The following is a 17,614-nucleotide window of genomic DNA, read 5'->3' on the forward strand; positions in this document are numbered from 1 at the left end:
TGTCTAATTCTGAAATTTTATTGCTAATCTTCTGAATTTCTGTTTGTTCTATCTCTATGGATCCCTACGGCCTATTAAATTTGTCATCATGGTCTTGAATAGCCTTCTTAATTTCCTTGACTGCTTTATCTGTGTGCTCCTTGGCTTCTGCATTTTGCATAATCTCCTTCCCGATCTCTTGAAGAATTCAGCATATTAATCTTTTGTAATCTACCTCTAGTAATTCCAGGAATATATCTTCATCTGGAAGACTCCTTGATTGTTCGTTTTGGGAGCTTCTTGAAGTGATCGTTGTCTGCTTCTTTATGTGATTTCTGTGTGTATCCAAGCCATCTATAAGTTATTGTATTAATTTATTTTATGTTTGCTTATTGTGTCCTAGCTTCTTCTTTGTTTTGTTTTGATATGTCCAAATAGGCCATTCGAATGGGCTAGTTTGTTTATTGGCTCCTTTGAAGCTCTAATGTTCTGTCACCAGATGGCTAGAGCTGTTACCAGTTATATGAGTCTGGGAGTCCATTCACTTTTCTTGCAAGTATTCAGCTAAGGTGTTCAGGTAGTCATTCACCATGTGTGTTGTGCAGGCTCTCACCTACAGTCTTAGAGGAGCAGGGGTGATTGGGGTAGGCACAGGTATCTAGCTGCAGCAGGGAGTCACTCTCTGAGCAAGGCAGGGGGCTGAATACTGTCCCCCAAGTGTCTGTGAGGAAAGTGCATCACTGTTCCCTAAAGCGCACAGGTGGGTGGGCTCTGCAGCCAGACCATGGACATCCAATTCTTTTGGTTGTAAGGACTGGGAGGTACCACTTATCCTTGGACCCATGTCACAGGTGGCTATGTGGCATGGGTGGGGCCACCAGCCCTCAAGCCCCTGATGTAGGTAGATGAGTACCCTGCCTAACAGCAAAGCAGGGTCAAACATCAAAAACCGTCCTCTCCACCACACAGCTGAAACAGTTGAAGTCAGACCTCAGGCACATATACCATTGCACTGAGTCAAGAAGGGCCTAAGCTGCTGAAATGGGCCCACACATGTCCATGTAGAGGTGAAAGGCATTCAAAGTTCATGGATCACTTTTTCCTGTGCACAGGCAATGGAGCCACTTCTGTCCTGAGTTCCCAGCTTATGGGAGCCAACAGATTATTTTTTCCCCATTTGTTCCTTCTCCAAGGCCAGGAGAATGGCTCAGAGCATGTAGCAGGACCTATCTCAGGCCTATGGCAAGCAACCGCCACTGATGCTGGCTTGGGGGCTGGAGCAGAGTGAGGAGGGATCAGATAAATGGGATAAAGTTGTTTTAAAAGGGGTGCTTTTTGGTCCATGTGGTAAATTAGATGCAAGTACTTATCTTCTGCTGAGAGTGCTGTTCTTTGCTAATTCTGAAGGAGTGAGTAGACTCTGTGCTATTTGTTCTCACCCACTTTGGAAAACACATCCTGAATGCTACTGCCAGCCCCGTCACGATCATACCAGGAGATCAGGCCTGAAGGGTGCCAGTTCCTGCTGAGTCAGGTCTGGCGACCCTCACTGCTTCTTAACTGTCTCTCCCTCCCCCTTCTACTCAGTCTCATTTCTTAACTTTGCCTTCGGTGTTCGCAGCTCTTAGCTTGTCATATGTATATATAATCAGCTCACTTGTTTTTTCGGGTTTTTGTTGTAAGAGGGATCACCAGGAGCATCTGACTACTCCACCATCTTGGCCCCACCTCAACTTGCCTTTATAAATACCTTTACTCACTGTTAAGGAAACCTGGTACCAGTTTATGACATGATAAAACATTAAGCATAGTTCAGTACACAACCTGGAGAGGGATATTATAACCTCCTAAAGCAATTACTGCTTGGATTCTCTGAATGCATGCGATTAAGTAAATTAGATTTCCTTTGCACCAGGGATAACCAACTTTCTTGTAGAAATTAACACTCTCATTTTTGGTGATTTTCTGATATCAGAACAGTATAGCTTTCACTAAGGAGAGGAATGTAACTATTCAAATGAAGATTGATCAACTAGTACAAAAAGAATTAGTTTTAGTAACGAAATTGTTATGTACTTTAAAATCTGATGGAAAAATATTTATATCTAAAAATATGTAAATAAGTCATATAGAGGGGAGTATAAAATATATCTGGAAGAAGCGGTATGTTTTCAGAAATTACTTTGCAAAGGAACAGTAACTGTCCAACCTACCAAAAAAAAATAACATTAATTAAAATAACATTATAAGAGGACTTCCACTCTTCCATGATAGAATAGTTTGCACCAAAACATTTCTCATGTTGAGAAAACTATGAAAGTTGGACAAAATATTTTTAAAACTATTTGAAGGCACCAGAGACTTATAAGGTGTAAAGGTATCTAAATTCCACTTAAAGGCACAAGATATTGATTCTAATAAGACTATACAAAGTTAAATACGAACATTGTAAACTTTACTCCAACTACTAAAAAAAAAGACATGAAAAGATATACTCTAAAACCCAATAGATAAAATAGAATGTTAAAAAATGTCCAAATAACCCAAAACAAGGCAGAAAAGAGAAAACAGAGGAATCAATAACTGAGAAAACAGGCTACAAAAACAAAACAAACAAACAAAAATGTTAGGCATAAATCCAATCACACCAATGATTACAATAAATGTAAATGGTCTAAATATACCAACTAAAGACAGGTGGATTTTTTAAAAAAATTACACAGTAATATACCGTTTACAAAAAACTTACTCCAAATATAATGATATAATAAAAAATTTTTTTATATCATTATATAGTTAAAAAGATGGAAAGAGATATACCAGACAAACTCTAATCAAAACGAAGCTGTAATGGCTACATTAATGATGACTAAAGTAGATTTCAAAGCAAAGAAAGTTATAAGGGATAATGAGGAACATTACATAATGAAAAATGATTAATTCAACAAGAAGACATAACAATCCCAAATTTGTATGCACCTAACAACAAAGCTTTAAAATACATGAAGCAAAAACTGACAGAACTCAAAGGAGAAAGACAAATTTACAATTTTAATTGGAGACTTCAACATTCTTCTCTAGTAAACAGAAAATTAGTAAAGATAGTATAATTGAAAAATTAATGTTATAAGAAAAAGCACTGGTTATAAAAGAAAATCAGCAGCATTTTTTGTTTGTTTTTAATCAAGTCATGTTCTTTACCAAAATTTTCGAACAATCTGAAGATGGTTAGCAATAGTTAATATAGGCAACTATGTTTTGATATGGGTAAAAGTTAATTGCTTAAAAATAAAACCCATAACAGCAGACGCATAAAGCTAAAAAAAGAAGGTGACACATTGTTAACATATAAAGTGAAAATGAAGCTTTGCAGGTATGAAGTTCTGCTGATCTCACTGTGAAATGAAAATAGTTTATAGTTTTAGGAAACAGGCTTGCTAGTTTGTTTAAATATTTGCATAATACAAATACTTTTTGCTGCAGTGAAGTTCAATTTGTTTTACATATTGATTCAATAATCTGGTACTATAAAAAAATTTTTTTGTTGTTTTTTTTAGTACCCCATATGAAAAATGTAGGTGATGTTTGCTTAGGAAAATAATCTGAAATCAGAAAATAGGCATTTCAATAATGTGAAAGGATTTAATAAACAGAATATCAATACTTTCTTCACAAAATCAATAAGGCTGTAGACAGCTATAATTTTTTTTCTGTGCATTCATCCTTAAAAGAAATCACGCAGTAAGCCTGAAGTAAATATAATGTTTTCTCCTCCTTTCTATTTTAATTACACACACAGAGAGACACACACACACACTTACAATTCCAGAGAGCCACATATGCCAAGAAAGAAGTAAACAGAGTACTGTGATATAGATTAACATGAAGATCCTAAGTTAGATAGTATGATCTGAGAAAGCTGCTCATTTAACCTTAGACCATATTTAAGATCACCACCAATCTGTCGTTATATGGCACTGCATTTGTTTGTGTGTTGCTATGATGCTGTAAAGTATGGCAGCAGTATTTCAAATACCAGTAGTTCACCTATGGTGGACAAGTTTCAGTGGAACTACCTGACTAAAACAGACCAGAAAAAAAGGTCTGGCAATCTATTTCCAAAAACCAGCTAAAGAAAACATCATGGGTCAGAATATTGTCCAATATAGTGCTAGAAGATGAGGCGCCTAGGTTGAAAGACATTCGAAATACACAGTGACCAAAACAATGGATTCAAGTATACCAACGATCATGAAGAAATCACAAGATCAGGCAACATTTTGTTTTGCTGTGTATGGAGTCCCCATGAGTTGCAGCCAACAACAGCAATAGATTTAAGAAAGAGACAGTCAGAGAGTGAGTTTAAGAAGTACAAGTTTCAGCATGCTTCAATGAGGACACAGACAAACTCAAAGTTTGAATTGTTACAACTTTCTTCCAAAGAGAAGATTTGTGGCACTCAATAGCATTTGAGTGATTTCAACAGCAAATACTATTAGAGGCCAATCACCCTGTAGGGGAAATACCAGAGCAGCAGATATCTTGACTGAGTCCTGACTAGAATAGTATCTTTTAAAGTTAGGTAGACACAACCCTATGACTGACAGCCAGTCATCAAATAATACCCATAAGCCAAAAGGAAGATCAGTTAATACTACTATTATTCAATTTATACACCAACCATGAATGCCAAAGATGAAGAAACTGAAGACTTTTGCCAACTAACACAGTCTGAAATTGATCAAACATGCAATCAAGATACATTGACAATTATTGGTGATAGGAATGCAAAAATAGGAAACAAAGAAGAAGGATCAGTAGATGGAAACTATGGCCTTGGTTACGGAAACAATGTCAGCGATCACATGACAGAATTTTGTGAGACCAAACACCTACTCACTGGAAATACTTTTTTTCAACAACAGAAGCAGCAACTACACAGCTGGACATCGCCAGAATAAATACACAGGAATCAAATCAACTACATATGTGGGGAAAGAAATGATGAAGAAGCTCAATATCTTCTGTTGGAAAAAGGCCAGAAGCCAATTGCAGAACAGACCATCAATTACTCCTATGCAAGTTCAAGTTGAAACTGAAGAAAATTAATACAAGTCCATGACAGCCAAAGTATGACCTTGAGTATACCCCCTCTGAATCTAGAAACCATCTCAAGAAAATATTTGATGCATTGAACACTAATGACCGAAGACTAGATGAGCTGTGGAATGATGTCAAGGACATCATACATGAAGAAAGCAAAAGGTCAATAAAAAGACAGGAATGAAAGAAAAGACCAAAATAGATGTCAGAAGGGACTCTGGAACTTGCTCTTTGATGTAGAGTAGCTAAAACGAATAGAAGAAATAATGAAGTAAGAAAGCTGAACAGAAGATTTCAAAGAGTGGCTTGAGAAGACAAAGTAAACTATTATAATGAAATGTGCAAAGATATGGAGTTAGAAAACCAAAAGGGAAGAACTTGTTCAGCATTTCTCAAGCTGAAAGAACTAAAGAAAAATTAAAGCTGCAAGTCACAATACTGAAAAATTCTATGGGCACAATATTGAATGACGCAGGAAGAATCAAAAGAAGATGGAAGGAATACACAGTCACTATACCAAAAAGAACTGGTCAATGTTCAAACATTTCAGGGGGTAGCATATGATCAGGAACCAATGGTCGTGAAGGAAGAAGTCCAAGCTGCAGTAAAGGCATTGGTGGAAAACAAGGCTTCAGGAATTGACAGAATATCAATTGAGATGTCTCGACAAATGAACGCAACACTGAAAGTGCTACCTCGTCTATGCCAAGAAATTTGGAAGACAGCTTCCTTGCCAAACAACTGGAAGAGATCTGTATTTGTGCTCCTTACAAAGAAAGGATATTCAATGAAATGTGAAAATTATCAAATGGTATCATTAATATCACATGCAAGTAAACTTTTGCAGACGATAATTCAAAAATGGTTGCAGCAGTACATTGACAAGAAACTGCCAGAAAGTAAAATTCAGTTCAGAAAAGAACGTGAAACAAGGGATATCATTATGGATGTCAGATGGATCTTGGCTGAAAGCACAGAATACCAGAAAATGCTTACCTGTGTTTTATTGACTATGCAAAGGCATTTGACTCTGTGGATCACAACACATTATGGATAACGTTGTGAAGAATGGGAATTCTAGAACACTTAATTGTGCTCATGAGGAACCTGTATATAGATGAAAAGGAAGTCATTGCAACAGAACAAGGAAATACTGTGTGGTTTAAAGTCAGAAAAGGTGTGTGTCAGGATTGTATCCTTTAACCATACTTATTCAATCTGCACGCTGTTCAAATAACCTGAGAAGCTCGACTATAAGAAGAAGAATGCAGCATCGGAATTGGAGGAAGACTCATTAACAGCCTGCAATATGCAGATGACACAGCCTTGCTGAAAATAAAGAGGATCTGAAGCACTTACTTATGAAGATCAAAGACTACAGCCTTCAGGATTACACCTCAACATAAAGAAAACAAAAATCTTCACAACTGGACCAATAAGCAACACCATGATAAATGGAGAAAATACTGAAGTTGTCAAGGATTTTGCTTTACTTGGCTTCTCTATCAATGCCCATGAAGCAGCAGTCAAGAAATCAAATGACATATTTCACTGGGCAAATCTGTTATAAAAGACTTCTCTGAAGTGTTAAAAAGCAAAAACGTCACTTTGAGGACTAAAGTGCACCTGGTCCAAACCATGGCATTTTCAGTCACCTCATATGCATGCAAACCTGGACAATGAATAAGGAAGACTGAAGAAGAATTGATGCCTTTGAATTATGGTGTTGGCAAAGAATATTGAATATATCGTGGACTGCCAGGGGAATGAACAAATCTGTCTTGGAACAAGTACAGCCGGAATGCTTCTTAGAAGCAAGGATGGCAAGACTAAATCTCACATATTTTGGACATGGTATCAGGAGGGGTCAGTCCCTGGAGAAAGACATCATGCTTGGTAAGGCAGAGGGTCAGCGAAAAAGACAAAGACCCTCAACAAAATGGACCGACACAGTGGCTGTAACAATGGGTTCTAACACAGCAATGATTTTGAGGATGTCACAGGGCCAGGCAGTTTTTCATTCAGTTTTACATGGGGTTGCTACGAGTCCAAACGGACTAGACAGCACCTAACGACAAACAAAGACAGACCCCAGCATTCCCTGGTGAGTACTGGGAACAAGAGGAACAAAGGTGCATTCACCTGCAGCTGGCATTGCTGCCCACACACCTCCGTGCTCAAGCAGGGCTACTCGTCATCACAAAGGAAACCACTTTTATCATTTATCATGGCTGCCAAGCAGAAATCTGGGATTTCACTTCTTCCCACACAACTATCTCACGCAAAGCAGGTGAGTCCTGAGTGAAGAGTACTATGGCCACGATGGCTACCCGAAAGTTATAGATCAAGCATTCATCTCTTCACTGGCCTAGGATAACCAGCACAATTACCCTTCTCATGCCTGTGAATGAATATGACAACTATAGCTCCAGAGACCCCCATGCGTCTGTCACTCTGTCATACTCTGGGGGCTTGTGTTTTGCTGAGATGCTGGAAGCTATGCCACCAGTATTCAAATACAAGCAGGGTCATCCATGGTGGACAGGCTTCAGTGGAGCTTCCAGACTAACACAGACTAGGAAGAAGGGCCCGGAAGTCTGCTTCTGAAAAGAATTGGCTAGTGAAAACCTTACGAACAGCAGTGGAACATTATCTGATACAGTGCTGGAAGATGACCCCCTCAGGATGGAAGGCACTCAAAATAGGACTGAGGAAGAGTTGGCAGGACTCAAAATGAGAAGAAACAACTGCAAACATCCATTAATAATCAGAACGTGGAAAGTAAAACGTATGAACCTAGGAAAATTGGAAATCATCAGAAATGAAATGGGTCACATAAAGATTGATATCCTAGGCAATAGTGAGCAGAAATGGACTGGTACGGGCCATTTTTAATTGGACTATCACATGGTCTATTATGCCAGGAATGACAAAGTGAAGAGGAATGGCATTGTATTCATCATCAAAAAGAACACTTCAAGATCTATCCTGAAGTATACGCCTATAAGGAAGACCAGTTAATATGACTATTATTCAAATTTATGCACCAACCACTAGGCCAAAGATGAAGAAATTGAAGATTTTTACCACCTTCTACAGTCCAAGATTAACTGAACATGCAAACAGGATGCATTGATAATTGCTGGTGATAGGAATGGGAAAGCTGGAAATAAAGGAGAAGGATCAGTAGTTGGAAAATATGGTCTTGGTGACAGAAACAGTGCCAGAAATCTCTTGATAGAATTTTGCAAGACCAACCACTTCTTCACTGCAAATACCTTTTTTCACCAACATAAACAGCAACTATATACATGAACCTCACCAGATGGAATACACGGGAATCTAATTGAATGTCTCTGTGAAAAGACACAATGGAAAAGCTCAATACCATCAGTCAGAACAAGGCCAGGGGCTGACTGTGGAATAGACCGTCAATTGCTCATATGCAAGTTCAAGCTGAACCTGAAGAAAATTAGAACAAATCAATGAGAGCCAAAGTACAACCTTGAGTATATCCCACCGGCATTTAGAGACCATCTCAAGAATAGATTTGACTTGTTGAACACTAACGACTGAAGAACAGACAGGTTGTGCAGTGACATCAAGGACATCATACATGAAGAAAGCAAGAGGTCATTAAAAAGAAAAGACCAAAATGGATGTCAGAAGAGACTCTGAAACTTGCTCTTGAACACAAAGTAGCTAAAGCAAAAGGAAAAAACGATGAAGTAAAGAAGCCGAATAGAAGATTTTAAAGGGCGGCTATGACATGTGCAAAGACCTGGAGTTAGAAAACCAAAACGGAAGAACATGCTCAGCATTTCTCAAGCTGAAAGAACTGAAGAAAAAATTCAAGCCTTGAGTCAAAATATTGAAGGATTCTATGGGGAAAATATTAAACGACGCAGGAGGCATTCAAAGAAGATGGAAGGAATACACAGAGTCACTATACCAAAAGGAATTGGTCAATGTTCAACCATTTCAGGAGGTAGCATAAATCAGGAACTAATTGTACTGAAGGAAGAAGTCCAAGCTGCGCTGAAGGCATTGGCAAAAAAACAAGCCTCCAGGAATTAATGGAATACCAATTGAGATGTTTCAGCAAACAGATGCAGCACTGAAAGCTCACTTGTCTATGCCAAGAAATTTGAAAGACAGCTACCTGCCCAACCAACTGGAAGAGATCCATATTTATGCCTATTTCCAAGAAAGGTGATCCAACCGAATGCAGAAATTATTGAACAATATCATTAACATGCAAGTAAAATTTTGCTGAAGATCATTCAAAAGTGGATGCAGCAGTATATCGACAGGGAACTGCTAGAAATTCAAGCTGGATTCAGAAGAGGACATGGAACCAGGGATATCATAGTTGATCTCAGACGGATCCTGGTTAAAAGCTGAGAATACCAGAAAGATGTTTACCTGTGTTTTACTGACTATGCAAAGGTATTGTCTGTGTGGATAATAACAAATTATGGAAAACATTTCGAAAAATGGAAATTCCAGAACACTTAATTGTGATCATGGGGAACCCGTACATAGATCAAGAGATAGCCATTCAAACAGAACAAGGGGACACTGCATGGTTTAAAGTCAGGAAAGGTGTGCGTCAGGGTTGTATCCTTTCATCATACTTACTCAAGAGTAAATAATCCAAGAAGCTGGACTATATGAGGAAGAACCAGTCATCAGATTGGAAGAAGACTGATCAACGACCTGCTTTATGCAGATGACACAATCGCACTTGTTAAAAGTGGAGAGGACTTGAAACGCTTACTGATGAAGATCAAAGACCACATCCTTCAGTATGGATTACACCTCAAACTAAACAAAACAAAAATCCTGACAACTGGATCAATAAGCAACATTATGATAAACGGAAAAAAGACTGAAGTTGTCAAAGATTTCATTTTACTTGGACCCACAATCAACACCCATGAAAACAGCAGTCAAGAATCAAAGACATGCCGCATTGGGCAAATCTGCTCAAAAGGCCTCTTTAAAGTGTTGAAAAGCAAAGATGTCACCTTGAAGACTAAGATGCGCCTGACCCAAGCCATTGTATTTTTAGTCGTTTCATATGCATGCTATAGCTGGAGGATGAATAAGGAAAACCAAAGAAGAATTGACACCTTTGAATTGTGGTATTAGCAAAGAATGTTGAATACATCATGGACTGCCAGAAGAACGAACAAGTCTGTCTTGAAGAAGAACAACCAGAATATTCTTTAAAGGCAAGGATGGCGAGACTACGTCTCATATACTTTGGACATGTTATCGGGAGGGATCATTCCCTGGAGAAAGACAGCATGCTTGGTAAAGTAGAGGGCCAGTGAAGAAGAGGAAGACCCTCAACAAAATAGATTGATACCATGGCTGTCACAATGGGCTCAAGTATAACAATGATTATGGGGATGGTGCTGCACTGGGCAGTGGTTCATTCTGTTTGTACACAGTGTTGCTGGGAATCGGAACCGACTCAACATCACCTAACAACAACAACAGCTTCAGAGGCTCCCGGGCAAGTTCCCGAATAGCAGTAGCCAGGGACAGGCTAGCTGTGCCTCCTGCTGTAGACCTGGACATTCTAACTAAAAGTCAGACATATCTATCCAAGTACCAAGTGATTGAGAACCAATATAAATAAAACACATAAGCTCAGTGAGGTCCACGGAGCTCATCCAGAATCTTCTTTTTTCTCCACGTTGCTTCTCTTCATTACTAACCCTTGGTTCGAATTCACTTGGTTCAAATTCACCATTATGCTTTGGGTTCGTCTTCTGATCTTGGATTCCCTGACTTAACACCATCCACTATAAGGTCTTCCATAAGAAAAAAAAAAAAAAAGAAAGAAAATTACTCTCTGGATCTTTTAACATTTCTCAATTCAAATGAGACAAGTTCTAATCATCTGAGCTCTTGTACTGAACCCTGGAAACATCCACAGAGATGTCTTCCAGGCAAGGCTTCTCTCATTGTAAGGGAAAATTGTGTGCGTGTGTGTTAGGTGCTGTCCAGTCAGTTCTGACTCATAGCAAACCCATGTACAACAGAATGAAACACTGCCTGGCTCTGTGCCATCCTCACAATCATTGCTATGTTTAAGCCCATTGTCGCAGCCACTGTGTCAATCTATCTCGTTGAGCGTTCCTCCTTTTTTTCCCTAACCCTCTACTTTACCAAGCATGATGTCCTTCTCCAGGGACTGATCCCTCCTGATAACATGTCTGAAGCATGTGAGATGCAGTCTCACCATCCTTGCTTCTAAGGAGCATTCTGGCTATGCTTGTTCCAAGACAGATTTGTTAATTCTTCTGGCAGTCCATGGTATATTCAATATTCTTCACCAACACCACAACTGAAAGGCATCCAAGGGAAGGTTAGGGCGCTGGTAAGCCATCTTCTTCAAATAAGAAGTGATGGCCCCAGAAAAGGAAAGCGAAAGGCAACTATCAATCCATCATCTACCTGACTTTGATTTGTTAGTACTAAATGTGTACTGGAAACCCTGATGGCATAGTCGTTAAGTGCTACAGCTGCTAACCAAAGGGTTGGCAGTTCAAATCTGCCAAGTGCTCCTTGGAAACTCTATGGGGCAGTTCTACTCTGTCCTATAGGGTCGCTATGAGTTGGAATCGACTCGACAGCACTGGGTTTGGTTTTTTGGTTTAAATGTGTACTACTGGAAATAAGACCAAGGTCTCTGAACAACCAAAGATCTTGCTATATTGACAAAAGTGTGCATACATGCTAATGAAACTCAGTTCAAGGGAGGAAGAGCTGACTGTAATGATCTCATCCCCCAAATATAAACCTCCAGCCAAAGGTTCGGGTCATATTTCTGGAACTGTCATTGGGTCAGCACAACAAAAGCAGGTGATGAAGTTAAACTCTGGCCTCTTCAGCCCAACAGGTAGGCAAATACTCATTAACAGCAAATGGAGCAAGAAGATGATAGCAGAAAAAAAACCTGTGCTTAGTTCACCACTCTGCAACTCAACCCTGTTCTGCAGGTCTTCTGATGACTTAGCTTTTACGTGAGCAGTGCTGGTGTCCTAAAAATGGCCAAATAATATTTGTCAATTGGAAAGACATCAAAATCACTAGCGAAGCTTTCTTCAAATTAACTTTTCCCTCCCTCAGTTGATTACTGTGTATTAGATTTAATTGATATAATCACTTCAGGTTGAAGTGAGTGAATGGCATAATGAAAACTAAGGTATAATGGCAGGCTTGGCATTACCAACTATGTCCCATAAAAATATTCTGACAAGCCAGTACTATGACAATATTATGACAAACTAAATATCTTGCTTAAGTATATACAAAAAAAAAAAAAAAAAAGTATATACAACCCTGATAAATTGGGCACTAGCCAAAAGAATGCAGGCTACTTGACTTGCATTTGCCTCAATCAACAACATGCAAGGAGCGGCCCAATATGCCAAGTCACCATCCCACAGCTCAGAGATGACTCACTTTGACAGGAATGGCCAAGTATTTCCATCTCACCTCAGTGAACCCTGTGCCTTTTGACATAACACCACATGGTTCCCAATATGCACCACAGAGACCACTCTGAGTCTTTGGATACAAATAGCCAGTGACTTAGGCTAGTATTTTCTGTTTGTCTTCCCTCATTGTCATAGCAACAGAGAGCAAAGGTAGCAATCAGGCTTTATAGTTGGTCCACTGGCATATGGACCCACATCTCTCTCCAAAGGAAACTTGGATCACATTCATGTGTGGAAATGTTGAGTTCTACTTAGAGTGAAGAGGACTTGAAGCATTTGTAAATGAAGATCAAAGACTACAGCTTGCAGTATGGATTGCACCTTAATATAAATAAAACAAAATTCCTCACAACTGGACTAATAAGCAACATCATGATCAAAGGAGAAAACAATGAAGTTGTCAAGGTTTCCATTTGCTTGGATCCACAATTAACACCCATGGAAGCAGTGGTCAAGAAATCAAATGACGTATTACTTTGGGCAAATCTGCTGCAAAAGACCTCTTTAAAGTGTTAAAAAGCAAAGATGTCATTTTGAAGACTAAGGTGTGCCTGACCCAAGCACACCTCATATTTCAATCACCTCATATGCATGCGAAACCTTAACAATTAACAATGAAGACAAAAGAATTGATGCTTTAGAATTATGGTGCTGGTGAACAATATTGAATACACCATGGACAGCTAGAAGAATGAGCAAATCTTTCTTGCAAGAAGTACAGCTACAATGAGCCTTAGAAGTGAGAATGGTAAGACTTCATCTCACATACTTTGGACATGTTATCAGGAGGGACCAGTCTCTGGAGAAGGACATCATGCTTGGTAAAGTAGAGGGTCAGTGAAAAAGAGGAAGATCCTCAATGAGATAGATTGACACGGTGGCTACAACAATGTGCTCCAACATACCAAAGGATGGGGTTGTGTTTCATTCTATTGTACACAGGTTTGCTACGAGTCAGAATTGCCTTAACGGCATCTAACAAGGAAACCTTGGTGGCGTAGTGGTTAAGTGCTACAGCTGCTAACCAAAGGGTCAGCAGTTCAAATCCGCCAGGCGCTCCTTGGAAACTCAATGGGGCAGTTCTACCTTGTCCTATAGGGTCGCTATGAGTCGGAATTGACTCGATGGCACTGGGTTTTTTTTTTTTTTTTTTTGAACAACAACAAGTTAAAGTAAAGGGAAACCAAACCATATTAGAGGCGACTCTTCAGTTATTTTCTCTTTTATCCTGTTATCACCAGGAAATTTAAAGATCTCTAAAACTCTCCAACTACACATCCTACCATGAATGGTCTTGAAACTAAGGAGCTGGGTTGCAGACTTTAAAAGAAAAGGAAAGAAAATAATAGGATAGAGTAATGTGGGATAGATGGTATGGAATGCAATAGAAGAGAAAATATTTGTGTGCATCACACATAGAAAAGGTAAATGTGGTCTTGTAAAATTTTTGTTTCAATTATATATGCCTGTCTGTATGTACGGGGTCATAGTTTAAATGCATTTCTTTCTGTGTGTTATGAACAATATGTTTGAAAGCCACTGCCATTAAGGCCAACAATATGATTGCACTAATAACTTTTCTCTATTGGAGTGCTATTGCTTTGGGGGTCAGTCAAATCCTCTTTCTAAGTAATCAGCCCACGCATTGCAGAATTTAAAGTCATCCCTTCCCTCTACCCATTCAGTGCTTCTTCCTGGTCATGGTGCCGCCACATATTTCTAAATTCACGTGGGAAGTGGTGCTACTCTCTGTAGAGAAAATATGAATTCACAAACAAAAGGTCACTAAAACCCAGCGCCGTCGAGTCGATTCCAAAAAGGTCACTAGCTCAACTTATCCCCGAGGAAAAGCAAGTGTTTCTGTGTAGCTTTCTGTATCTAGAGCTTGTACTCCAAGCTGGAATGAAAGTCAACTTTATAGGTCCTTATCTGGGATGTGTGCACTGCTCCAACTACTTATTCTGTAAGTTAAGGATTCCTTTCCCAGCCCCACCAATCTGATCCTAAATTCATTAGTGAAATGAAATGAAAAGAACACAACATACATGGCTATTAATGGAGTTCCGCCCATGTCACACCCCACACAATGTACTAAAAATGGACTCATTTATCTATTTGAGTATCTCTGCACAAACATCAGTACGTAGCATTTCAGGAGCGATGTTTTCCTTAAAGCTACAAAGACACTTCCTGAAGCTCCCTGTTCAAGGTAAAACTCTAGGAATTTTCATCATCAATTTGTGTTGATTGAATATTTGTTTTTTGGTGAATTCTGTGTTCTACAAACAGGATCCAATAAGGAGGAACCATGGTTTCAAGTCTAAAGAATTTATATTGTAATATTTTTTTGTAATCCAGAGATTCCTTCTTATGATTTCCTTTGTGTGACAGTGATAAACAGCTCATAAAGCTTTATCTGCCACCCTGCTCCACAGAATCCAGTAACAGTAAGATATATAAACATTTTTAAATGAAGATAAAATCAGCTGGTAGCTTCTTATTGGCATACAGCACTTACGCTTGCACCCTGATGGGAGACTTTTTCTTCCTTAGGGAAGAATACAGTCTTTGCCTTATAGATTTTAAGAACTTAGTTATCAAATAATAGACATTTTAAAAGTATCAATAGAAATAGCACAAGTTTATATTATACATTACTCAGAAACGGTAACACTGCACTTAAGCTTTACCCAGATAAATGATTCCATTTCTGACCAAACTAATGACCTGTAACCAGGTATTTAAGGAGACCAAAAACTAAAATTCATAAACACTCTCAATTCCTTAGCAATTTTTCTTCTGGAACCCCAAGAGGATCTGACCTCTCATTGCCCCTGAGGAGTGCCAATGAACAGAAAGTTAGAGAGGGACAAGCAGAAGAGTGTAAGAGCATTTTTTAAAATAGCAAACCTCACAATTTGCTCAAGATTTACCTTCAAACACTTTTTTGGATCAAATGTTGAGAAACAAACAAAACAAAATGAAAAAAAAAATGAACACAAGGGAAGAGGGAAGTAGAAATAGAGAATAGCACACTGCATGTTTAAATAACAAAGTGAACAAACAAAAAAAATGAAAGAAAAGACTTTTTTAAATGGAAAGATTGCTCACATGAGAAATGGGAAGGCCACATAGGGGAAAATCTGAGGGAAAATCCAGGTACATTGCACATTGTGAGCATTCAATGAAAGCTGTCCAAAGAGAGAATGAAAAGTCATTAGACATTGGGTGAAACAGTAGATATATAATAGATAGATGGATAGATGGATGGATGGATGGATGGATGGATGGATGGATGGGTGGGCAGGTAGGTGGCTGGATGGATGATGGATGGATGATAGATGGATGGACGGACAGATAGATGATGGAGGGAGGGAGGGGTGGGAGGGTGGATGGATAGACAGATGGATGGACGGACGGATGGACAGAGAAAAATGGGACCCAATTTGCAAGTAACACCAAAACCAATGCTAAAAGTATGGTTTTTTTTTTTTTGGTTTATTGTTTGCTTTGATTTTTATAAGTCAAAGTGAATAGATCAGCTGGCAAATAAGGCAAATTGAAATATTAGTTTTACTAAATTAAAAAGTGAATAATAATAATAACAGAAATATATGTACACACATACACATATACATGCTAGAAAAACATTAGGGAAATTCCCATGCCTCAAATACATTCTAAAGCACACAAATTAGGAAGTTTTAGATTCAAAATCATGACAAACACAAAGGTCATTCCAAACTTAATAAGTCAGATTCAGAAGAGTCGCTGGTACTAAATGGGAGCTGATCAAGAGTAAAACAGGCCAGCATATCCAATTAACCTGTCCTTACTTATGGCCATATTGATAGAGTACAGAAAGACTGGAGTGTGGCCCACTCACAAAAAAGGTTTAGAAGCAGTCTTGGTAGCCAGAGACAAGCAGTGGGAATCTAAACAAAAGTGTTTCAGACCCTGAAAAACTTCAGCCCCATTTGGTGAATTGAGTCTATCGCATCTGGCCTCATGTGGGGCTAGACGGGCATCTGTAAATGGAGTAACCAGGCCACACAATATGTTCCAATTTTCAAAAAAACTTTTGAAAAAGTTTCACAGCCAAATAGCACAAAGAAATTTTTAGTCAGCATGGAATTAGTAGTATGTATTTCCACAAGCATGGAACTATCTTAGATATATAAAGTGTCAAGTATGGATATGGAAAAGACCAATAAACACTTCTGTAAGACTTCGATAATGGAGTCCAAAGTGTCATCTGCACATCTTTTAGATTTCGTAATAAAATATCAAACCACAGAATCATGGGCTCTCAAAGAGCCGGAATGGCTCCCCACGTACTACAGATTAAGAAACTGAGACTCAAGGAAGATCAATAATTGCCCCAAATTAAGGGATATAAATAGCAGGAAGGTTTTATAAACCAGACGCTCCTTGGCAGAAAGATGTGACAGTCTGCTTCTGTAAAGATTTACAGCCTTAACAACCCTCTGGGGCAGTTCTACTCTCCTATAGAGTCGCTATGAGTCAGAATCAACTCAAGGGCAGTGGGTTTTTATTTTATTTATTTTGGTTTGGTCCAAATTGGAACAAAAGGTACAATATGAGGGGCATGTGCAATTGATTATACATCACTTAGTGTAAAGAAGACAAGAAAAAGGAATCTGGAAAGAATTATAGTGCATTGCCTGAAAACATCTCAATGTATTATGGCTAGAAAGATGTCCAAAATGCTGGGCATTATCAGAAGGACTTTGGATTCAGCCTTGAGGAGCTCCAACATTTAATAGCTGTAAATGAGGAGTCACTAAACTAAAAAAAAAAAAAAAACCCAAACCCATTGCCATTGAGTCAATTCCGGCTCATAGCGACCCTACAGAACAGAGTGGAACTGTCCCATAGAGTTTCCAGGGAGCGCCTGGTGAATTCAAACTGCTGACCTTTTGATTAGCAGCCATAGCTCTTAACCACTATGCCACCAGGGTTTCCACTGGGCAGTACAAATGGCTAAGAACTCA

Source organism: Elephas maximus, chromosome 1, assembly GCF_024166365.1.
Source record: "Elephas maximus indicus isolate mEleMax1 chromosome 1, mEleMax1 primary haplotype, whole genome shotgun sequence".
NCBI lineage: Eukaryota > Metazoa > Chordata > Mammalia > Proboscidea > Elephantidae > Elephas > Elephas maximus.